We start from the raw sequence: 8,509 nt of genomic DNA on the forward strand, positions 1-8,509 counted from the left end.
GCACGAAGTCGGAGCTCGGTTTGCCCCGGGTGCGCACCTTCGCCAGGGTGCGCACCTTGATGCGCACGCCTTGGCTGGGCTGCGCACCTTGGTGGGCGCCATGGTGCGCACCTTTCGTGCGCTCCAAGGTGCGCACGAAGTCGGAGCTCGGTTTGCCCCGGGTGCGCACCTTGGTGGGCGCCATGGTGCACTCCGAGGTGCCCAAGATTGGTGCGCAACAAGGAGCGCTCCGAAGTGCGCTCCAAGGTGCGCAGGTGCGCGCGAAGTCGAAAGTTGGGTTAATTGTCCGGTTTGCCTCGGGTGCGCACCTTGCGTGCACCTTCGCCAGGGTGGGCGCCTTGGTGCGCACACCTTGGCTGGGCTGCGCACCCGGGCGCGCACACCTTGGCACCCGCGTTTCCTTCATTTTAAATTTTTTTTTTTTTCAATCTCTCAAGTGGGAAATTCTATAATCTCAACTTTTTTTGCCTTTTCAGGAAACTTTTGAATGGAGCGCATCATTGGTGCGCTCCGAAGTGTGCTCCAAGGTGCGCACCTCTGGTGTGCTCCAAAGCTCTCTCCAGCTGCGTGCACCTGCCCCGGCCGCGCACCCGGCCCCGCCCAGCTTCGCTCACCTGTCCCGGGCGTCTGGTGCGGAACCTTAGAGTAAGAAACATCACCGTGCACCTTGGCCAACGTGCGCGACTCGACCGAGCGCGCACTGGCCGAGGTGCACACCGATTTCACCTGGGTGCGCGCGCAGCACCTCGGGCGCACCGGGGTGCGCGCACAACGCCCGGGTTGCACCGTGGCCTGTGTGCTCGGGGCGCCTCGGGTGCGCGCTCGGTGTCGCCCCCCGCGCGCGCGGTAGTGCGGGCAGCGCACCCCGGCCCGGCCCGGCCCCGACGAGAACGCAAACGGGCAAAAGGTTTATTCAAATAGCATTGCGACGCCCGGCGAAAAACTAAGAAAGGGTGCAACACCGGGACTTCCCGGGAGGTCACCCATCCTAGTACTACTCCGGCCCAAGCGCGCTTAACTGCGGAGTTCTGATGGGATCCGGTGCACTAACGCTGGTATGATCGCACCCGTTATGAGCTTGTCGCAGTGTGTACTTAGCAAACCGCGACCCACGTGCGAATCCACCCCGGCCACCCACCCCCGTCGAGGTGCACACCCTCCCTCGCGAAGTGCGCCCCGTTCGCCAAGTGTGAGCCCTGCCCGGGTGCGCGCACCTTGCTAGGGCGTCGGGTGTGCACCCGGCCCGGCCTACGTGCGTGCACCTGGACGGGGCGTCGTGTGCGTGCAGTGTCGCGTCTGCAACGCGGTGCCCACACACCACCTCGGGCGCAACGACCTGCGCTCACATGTGGGCCGAGTGCACCTTGGTGCATGTTCGGGGCGCCTCGGGTGCACGCTCGATCTTGCCCCGGTGCACCAAGGCGCTCGGTTTGCCCCGGGTGCGCACTTGGTGCAAGGTGGGCACCCAAAATAGGGATCAAGCACCAAAACACAAGTTTCGGGATGCAAAATGGGACCCAAGGACCACAAATGCGTTCCAAGACCCATGATGGGTCCACGAGAACAAAAATGTGTTCCGAGACTTAATAAACAAATATTGGGTTTTAGGAGAAGAAACATGCTCTGATGCCCAAAACGAGAATCGACCCCGAAAAGGCCACAGGCCAAAAGTGGGATGCGAGACAAAAAAAAATGGGACCCGAGGACCAAAATTGGGTTCCCAGGTCGAAGACAGGGCAACCGGACAAGAAACGACCTCTAAGGCTCGAAATGAGTCCCGACGACTAAAACTTGACAAGAAGCACCCATCAGGCACCCAACTCGATACCCATGGGATGCCGACCCACCCGGGCTTCCACCTAGCACACCTTGGCACCCACCCACCCTCGCACCCAACCTCGCACCCAACTTAGCACCTTTGAACCCACATTGGCACTCACCCTGACCCTGGCACCTTGGAACCCACATTGGCACTCACCTTGACCCTGGCACCCACCTTTGCACTCACCTTGGGACCCACCCTGGCTCCCACCTCGGCACCCACCCAGACACCCACCTTGGTTCCTTGGCACCCACCTTGGATCCTTGGCACCCACCCCGACACCCACCTTGGCACGCAACTTGGCTACTTGCCACCCACCTTGGCTCCTTGACGCCCACCCCGACAACCACCCCGTGACCTACCCTGGCTAGGGTTGGTGCACACCCACCCTGGTGCCCACCTTGGCACCCACCCCATGACCCACCTTGGCACGCACCTTAGTACCCACCCTGTTACCCACCCTAGGACCCACCCCGTGACCCACCTTGGCCAGGGTGGGTGCACCCACCCTGGTGCCCACCTTGGCACCCACCCATCCTAGCACCCAGCCTGTGACCGGGCTTGGAACCCAACCTTGCACCCGTCTTGGCCAGTGTGGGTGCGCACCCATCCTGGCACCCACGTTGTGACACACCCTTTAACCCACGCACCCTAGCAGCCACGTTGGCACCCACCTTGGAACACAACCTAGCAACTTGGCACCCACCCCGTGACCCACCTTGGCATCCACCATAGCAGTCGCCCACTTGGCACCCACCTTGGAACCCAAGTTGGCACCCACCTCGGCACCCACCTTGACACTTGTGGACCCACCTTGCCACTCACCCTAGCATCGACCCATCCTAGCACCCACCCTGGCACCTTTGCACCCTAGCACTCACCCATCCTAGCACCTAACCTGTGACCCACCTTGACACTCACCCTCGCACCCACCTTGGAACCCAACCTAGCACCCACCCACCCTGACACCAACCCTAGCACCTACCCACCCTTGCACCCACCCTGTGACCCATCTTGGCACCCACCCATCCTACCACTCAACCTATCACCCACCTTCTCACCCACCTTGGCATCCACCTTAGCACCCACCCACACTGGCACCTTGGCACCCACCTCGGGCAAGGTGGGTGCACACCCACCCTGACACCCAATTTAGAACCAACCGAGCATGTTACCCACCTTGGCACCCACATTGCAGCCCACCCTAGTACCCACCCTATGACCCACATTGGCATCCACACCCTAGCACCCAGGCACCTCGACACCCGCCTTGACACGCACCCTAGCACTAAACCTGTGACCCACCTTGGAACTCACCCTAGAACCCACCCACCCTGTGAACCACCTTGGCATCCACCTTAGCACCCACCCACCTTGGCACCCACTCTAGCACTCACCCATCCTAACACCCAACTTGTTACCCACCTTGGCACCCGCCCTCGCGTCCACCTTGAAACCCACCCTAGCACCCACCCACGCAGGAGCCCACCTTGGCACCCAACCTAACACCCACGCATCCTGGCACCCAACTTGTGACCCACCTTGGAACCCACCCTAGTACCCACCTTTGAACCCACTATATCACCAACCCACCTTGGCACCCACCCTATGACCCTCTTTGGAATCCACCCTAGCACGCACCCACCCTGGCACCCACCATGGAGCGCACCCTAGCACCCACCCACCTCGGCACGCACCTCAACACCCACCTTGGTGTGCGCACTGCGCCAACCTCTCAAAGACCCTATGTGGTGCGCTCCAAAGTGTACACCTTTGGTGCGCTCCAAGGTGCGCACCTTTGGTGCACACCGAGGTGCACACCAAAGTGTGCACCGAGGTGAGCACCAAAGTGCACTCCAAGGTGCACACCAAGGCGTGCACCTTTGGTGCGGTCAATGCAAACGAATTCGGAAGTTGGGGTCGATGTCCTAATCGCTGCTGCAGACTACACGTATGAGAATCGGACAAATAGCTTTATATAGGGGAGGTGTTGCGTTTGATGGGTCGACTCCCCTGGTTGTGTGCACTGCACCAACTTCAAAGACCCTGTCTTGTTTAAGAAGTCAAAAGTTGGGGTGGATGTCCTAATCATTGCTGCAGTCTACGCATGTATGAGAATCAGACAAATAGCTTATATAGGGGAGGTGTTGCATTCGGTGGGTTGACTCCCCTGGTTGTGCGCACTGCGCCAACCTCAAAGACCCCGCATAGCAGAAGAAGTCGGAAGTCGGATTTTGGTGAGCACCAAGGCGTGCACCTTTGGTGCGGTCAACGCAGACGAATTCAGAAGTTGGGGTGGATGTCCTAATCGTTGTTGCAGGCTACACATGTATGAGAATCAGACAAATAGCTTATATAGGGGAGGTGTTGGGTTTGATGGGTCAACTCCCTTGGTTGTGCGCATTACGCCAACCTCAAAGACCTTGTTTTCGTTAAGAAGTCAAAAGTTGGGGTCAATGTCCTAATGGCTCCTGTAGGCTACACATGTATGAGAATCGGACAAATAGCTTATATAGGGGAGGTGTTGGGTTTGATGGGTCGACTCCCCTGGTTGTGCGCATTACGTCAACCTCAAAGACCTTGTTTTCGTTAAGAAGTCAAAAGTTGGGGTCGATGTCCTAATTGCTCCTGTAGACTACACATGTATGAGAATCAGACAAATAGCTTATATAGGGGAGGTGTTGGGTTTGATGGGTTGACTCCCCTAGTTGTTCGCATTACACCAACCTCAAAGACCTTGTTTTCGTTTAGAAGCCGAAAGTTGGGGTCGATGTCCTAATTGCTCCTGCAGGCTACGCATGTATGAGAATCAGACAAATAGCTTATATAGGGGAGGTGTTGGGTTTGATGGGTCGACTCCCCTGGTTGTGCGCATTGCGCCAACCTCAAAGACCCTGCATTGCGGATGAAGTCGAAAGTCAGAGTTTGGTGTGCTACAAGGTGTGGTCGAAGGTGCTCACCTAGGTGTGCACCTTTGGAGCGCAGGAAAAGTGCCCTCCAAAAGTGCGCACCTTTGGAGTGCACAAAAGTGCCCTCCAAAAGTGCGCACCTTTGGAGCGCACAAAAGTGCCCTCCAAAAAGTGCCCTCCAAAAGTGCGCACCTTTGGAGCGCACAAAAGTGCCCTCCAAAAAGTGCCCTCCAAAAGTGCGCACCTTTGGAGTGCAGAAAAGTGCCCTCCAAAAAGTGCCCTCCAAAAGTGTGCACCTTTGGAGTGCACAAAAGTGCCCTCCAAAAGTGCGCACCTTTGGAGCGCAGAAAAGTGCCCTCCAAAAAGTGCCCTCCAAAAGTGCGCACCTTTGGAGCGCAGAAAAGTGCCCTCCAAAAAGTGCCCTCCAAAAGTGCGCACCTTTGGAGCGCAGAAAAGTGCCCTCCAAAAAGTGCCCTCCAAAAGTGCGCACCTTTGGAGCGCAGAAAAGTGCCCTCCAAAAAGTGCCCTCCAAAAGTGCGCACCTTTGGAGCGCACAAAAGTGCCCTCCAAAAAGTGCCCTCCAAAAGTGCGCACCTTTGGAGCGCACAAAAGTGCCCTCCAAAAGTGCGCACCTTTGGAGCGCACAAAAGTGCCCTCCAAAAGTGCGCACTTTTGGTGCGCACCAAGGCGCTGGTTCGGTCGTTGCAGGCGAGTTCGGAAGTTGGGGTCGATGTCCTGAGCGGAGGTGCAAACTACACAGGTGTCGGAATCGGACAAATAGCTTATATAGGGGAGGTGTATGCTTCGATGGGTCGACTCCCCAGGTTGAGCGCACCGCGCCAACCTCAAAGACCCTACGGTATGGATGAAGTCGGAAGTTGGGTCCGATGACCGATTCGATTAGTAGGTATGCTCATGAGGTCGGAATTTGGGTCCGATGACCTGCCATGTGCAGGAAGGCGAATGTTGGCACTGTGCGTTGCAAGGTGCACACCAAGGTGCTGGTGCGGTCTTTTTAGTCGAGTTCGGAAGTTGGGGTCGATGTCCTGATCGGAGGTGCAAGCTACACAGGTGTGGGAATCGGACAAATAGCTTATATAGGGGAGGTGTATGCTTCGTTGGGTCGACTCCCCGGGTTGAGCGCACCGCGCCAACCTCAAAGACCCTACGGTATGGATGAAGTCGGAAGTTGGGTCCGATGACCGATTCGATATGTAGGCATACTCGCGAGGTCGGAATTTGGGTCCGATGACCTGCCATGTGCAGGAAGGCGAATGTTGGCACTGTGCGTTGCAAGGTGCGCACCAAGGCGCTGGTTCGGTCGTTGCAGGCGAGTTCGGAAGTTGGGGTCGATGTCCTGATCGGAGGTGCAAACTACACAGGTGTGGGAATCGGACAAATAGCTTATATAGGGGAGGTGTATGCTTCGTTGGGTCGACTCCCCGGGTTGAGCGCACCGCGCCAACCTCAAAGACCCTACGGTATGGATGAAGTCGGAAGTTGTGTCCGATGACCGATTCGATATGTAGGCATACTCGCGAGGTCGGAATTTGGGTCCGATGACCTGCCATGTGCAGGAAGGCGAATGTTGGGACTGTGCGTCGCAAGGTGCGCACCAAGGCGCTGGTGCCGTCGTTGCAGTCGAGTTCGGAAGTTGGGGTCGATGTCCTGGTCAGAGGTGCAAACTACACAGGTGTGGGAATCGGACAAATAGCTTATATAGGGGAGGTGTATGCTTCGATGGGTCGACTCCCCGGGTTGAGCGCACCGCGCCAACCTCAAAGACCCTACAGTATGGATGAAGTCGGAAGTTGGGTCCGATGACCGATTCGATACGTAGGCATATTGGCGAGGTCTGAATTTGTGTCCGATGACCTGCCATGCGCAGGAAGGCGGAATTTGGGTCCGATGACCGAGTTGATGGCGTGCCATGCGCAGAAAGGCGGAATTTGGGTCCGATGACCGAGTTGATGTTGATGGCCCGCCATGCACAGGAAGGCGGAATTTGGGTCCGATGACCGATTTGAAGGCGTGCCATGCGCAGAAAGGCGGAGTTTGGGTCCGATGACCGAGTTGATATTGATGGCCCGCCATGCGCAGGAAGGCGGAATTTGGGTCCGATGACCTGACATACGCATGGAGTCCGACTCGGGGGCCGATGTTCGATTCGATGACTTGCATTGTGGGTAAAGTCGGAAGTTGTGGTCTTTGACCCGATTCGATGACCAGACTTCGGCTGCTTGAGAATCGGACAAATAACTTATATAGGGGAGGTAGTGTTCTCGAGCATCCTCCCCCCGTGCCCGTTTATGTCGATTGATGCTGGTGCTCGACTGGTTGGAGCGCTCGGATGCAAAAATCTTGCACCAGGATTTATCGATTGTGATGGACACGGCAAGTCTCCTGATTGCTATGCAGGAGCTCATCGTGAATCTCTATGCGGCCTTGGTATGGACTCGACCTGCGGAATGGTTCGGCAATGGTAGTCGCTCCAACACGTCCTTGCAATGGCCACAGAGGTGATTCGACTAGAGCTCCAGTCTAGCTTTTGGGTTGCTTGGCGGACTGGTATAGCCGCGATCGAGTTCCGGCCATGAACGTTTTAGATAGCTCTTGGGCTTTCTGGGACGGAAGTCGGAAGTTTGGGCTGTTGTCCGATTTGATGACCATTCTTCGGATGTGTGAGAATCGGACAAATAACTTATATAGGGGACTGTGTTGTCTCACGCAGCCCCCTCCGTGCCCCTCTATCTCGACCGATGTTGGTGCTTGAAAGGGTTGGGATCGCTCGGATTTATAAACGTGCACCACCATTTGTCGAGTGTGAGGGACGCGGCAGGTCTCCTAAATGCTATACGGGCGCTCTCTGAGAATCTCTATCCGGCCTCGACACAGACTAGTCTTGCTGAATGGTTTGGCACTGGTAGTCGATCCAACACGTCGTTGTTGTGGCCGCCTAGGCGATTCGATTCGAGCCCCCGTCTAGCTTTTGGGTTGCTTGGCGGATTTTGCCCTATCCGCAAGTGAGCTCGGTCCCTAAACGTTCGAGAAACCCGATTGCTATGCGCCGACTCTCTTTCTTGCGAGCCTCCATCTAGCTTTTGGGTCTCTACGGAACGGAAGTCGGAATCTGGGACCGTTGTTTGATTCGACGAGGCAGACTACGGTTGTGCGAGAATCGGACAAATAACTTATATAGGGGAGGTGTTGACTGGAGCATTCTCCCCCGTGCCCCTCTAACTCGACCAATGCTGGCGCTCGAACGGTGGTAGCGCTCGGATTTTCGTTGAGCGCCAGCATTGGTCGATTTAGAGGGGCATGCGAGATTCCCGAATGCTATGCGAGGGCTCTAACGGAAATGTCTATTGGTTTCGGTATGGATGCAATTGCGAGTGGTTCGGCAAAGGTAGTCGTTCCGATGCGTCCATGTCGTGGCCAAATCGATAATTCGATTTGAGCCCTCGTATAGCATTTGGGTCTCTCGATGTGATTCCGCATTCCAGTCCCTTTGGGCACTGCTTGAGCCGCATCCCAGGGGGTTCCCTTCCCAATAATCTGCCTCGCAACCCGATTGCTATGCGGTGAGGCTCCTCGGCCGCCTCGGAACTATCTGTGTATCAGACGCATCGCGGGATAAGGGGTTGGCAACGGTAGTCGCCCCAAGCGCGTCCGATGCTTGGACCATTCCGAGGCGGCCCTGAAGCCTCTTCCGTCTAGCCGTTGGGTCCTTCTCGCCGCATCCCTTGCCTCGCACCCCGATTGCTATGCGGTGAGGCTC

At 56.8% G+C, this 8,509-nt stretch overlaps 1 non-coding gene across 1 annotated transcript; it reads right to left on the reverse strand.

Annotated features, from left to right (window-relative positions):
* Window positions 1-950: 950 nt before the first annotated feature.
* LOC131864228 (5S ribosomal RNA) lies at window positions 951-1,069 on the reverse strand. Its single transcript, XR_009363067.1, has one exon. It is a non-coding gene; the product is annotated as a 5S ribosomal RNA (ribosomal RNA).
* Window positions 1,070-8,509: the final 7,440 nt, after the last annotated feature.

The sequence above is a fragment of the Cryptomeria japonica genome, unplaced genomic scaffold, assembly GCF_030272615.1.
Source record: "Cryptomeria japonica unplaced genomic scaffold, Sugi_1.0 HiC_scaffold_80, whole genome shotgun sequence".
Classification (NCBI taxonomy): Eukaryota; Viridiplantae; Streptophyta; class Pinopsida; order Cupressales; family Cupressaceae; genus Cryptomeria; species Cryptomeria japonica.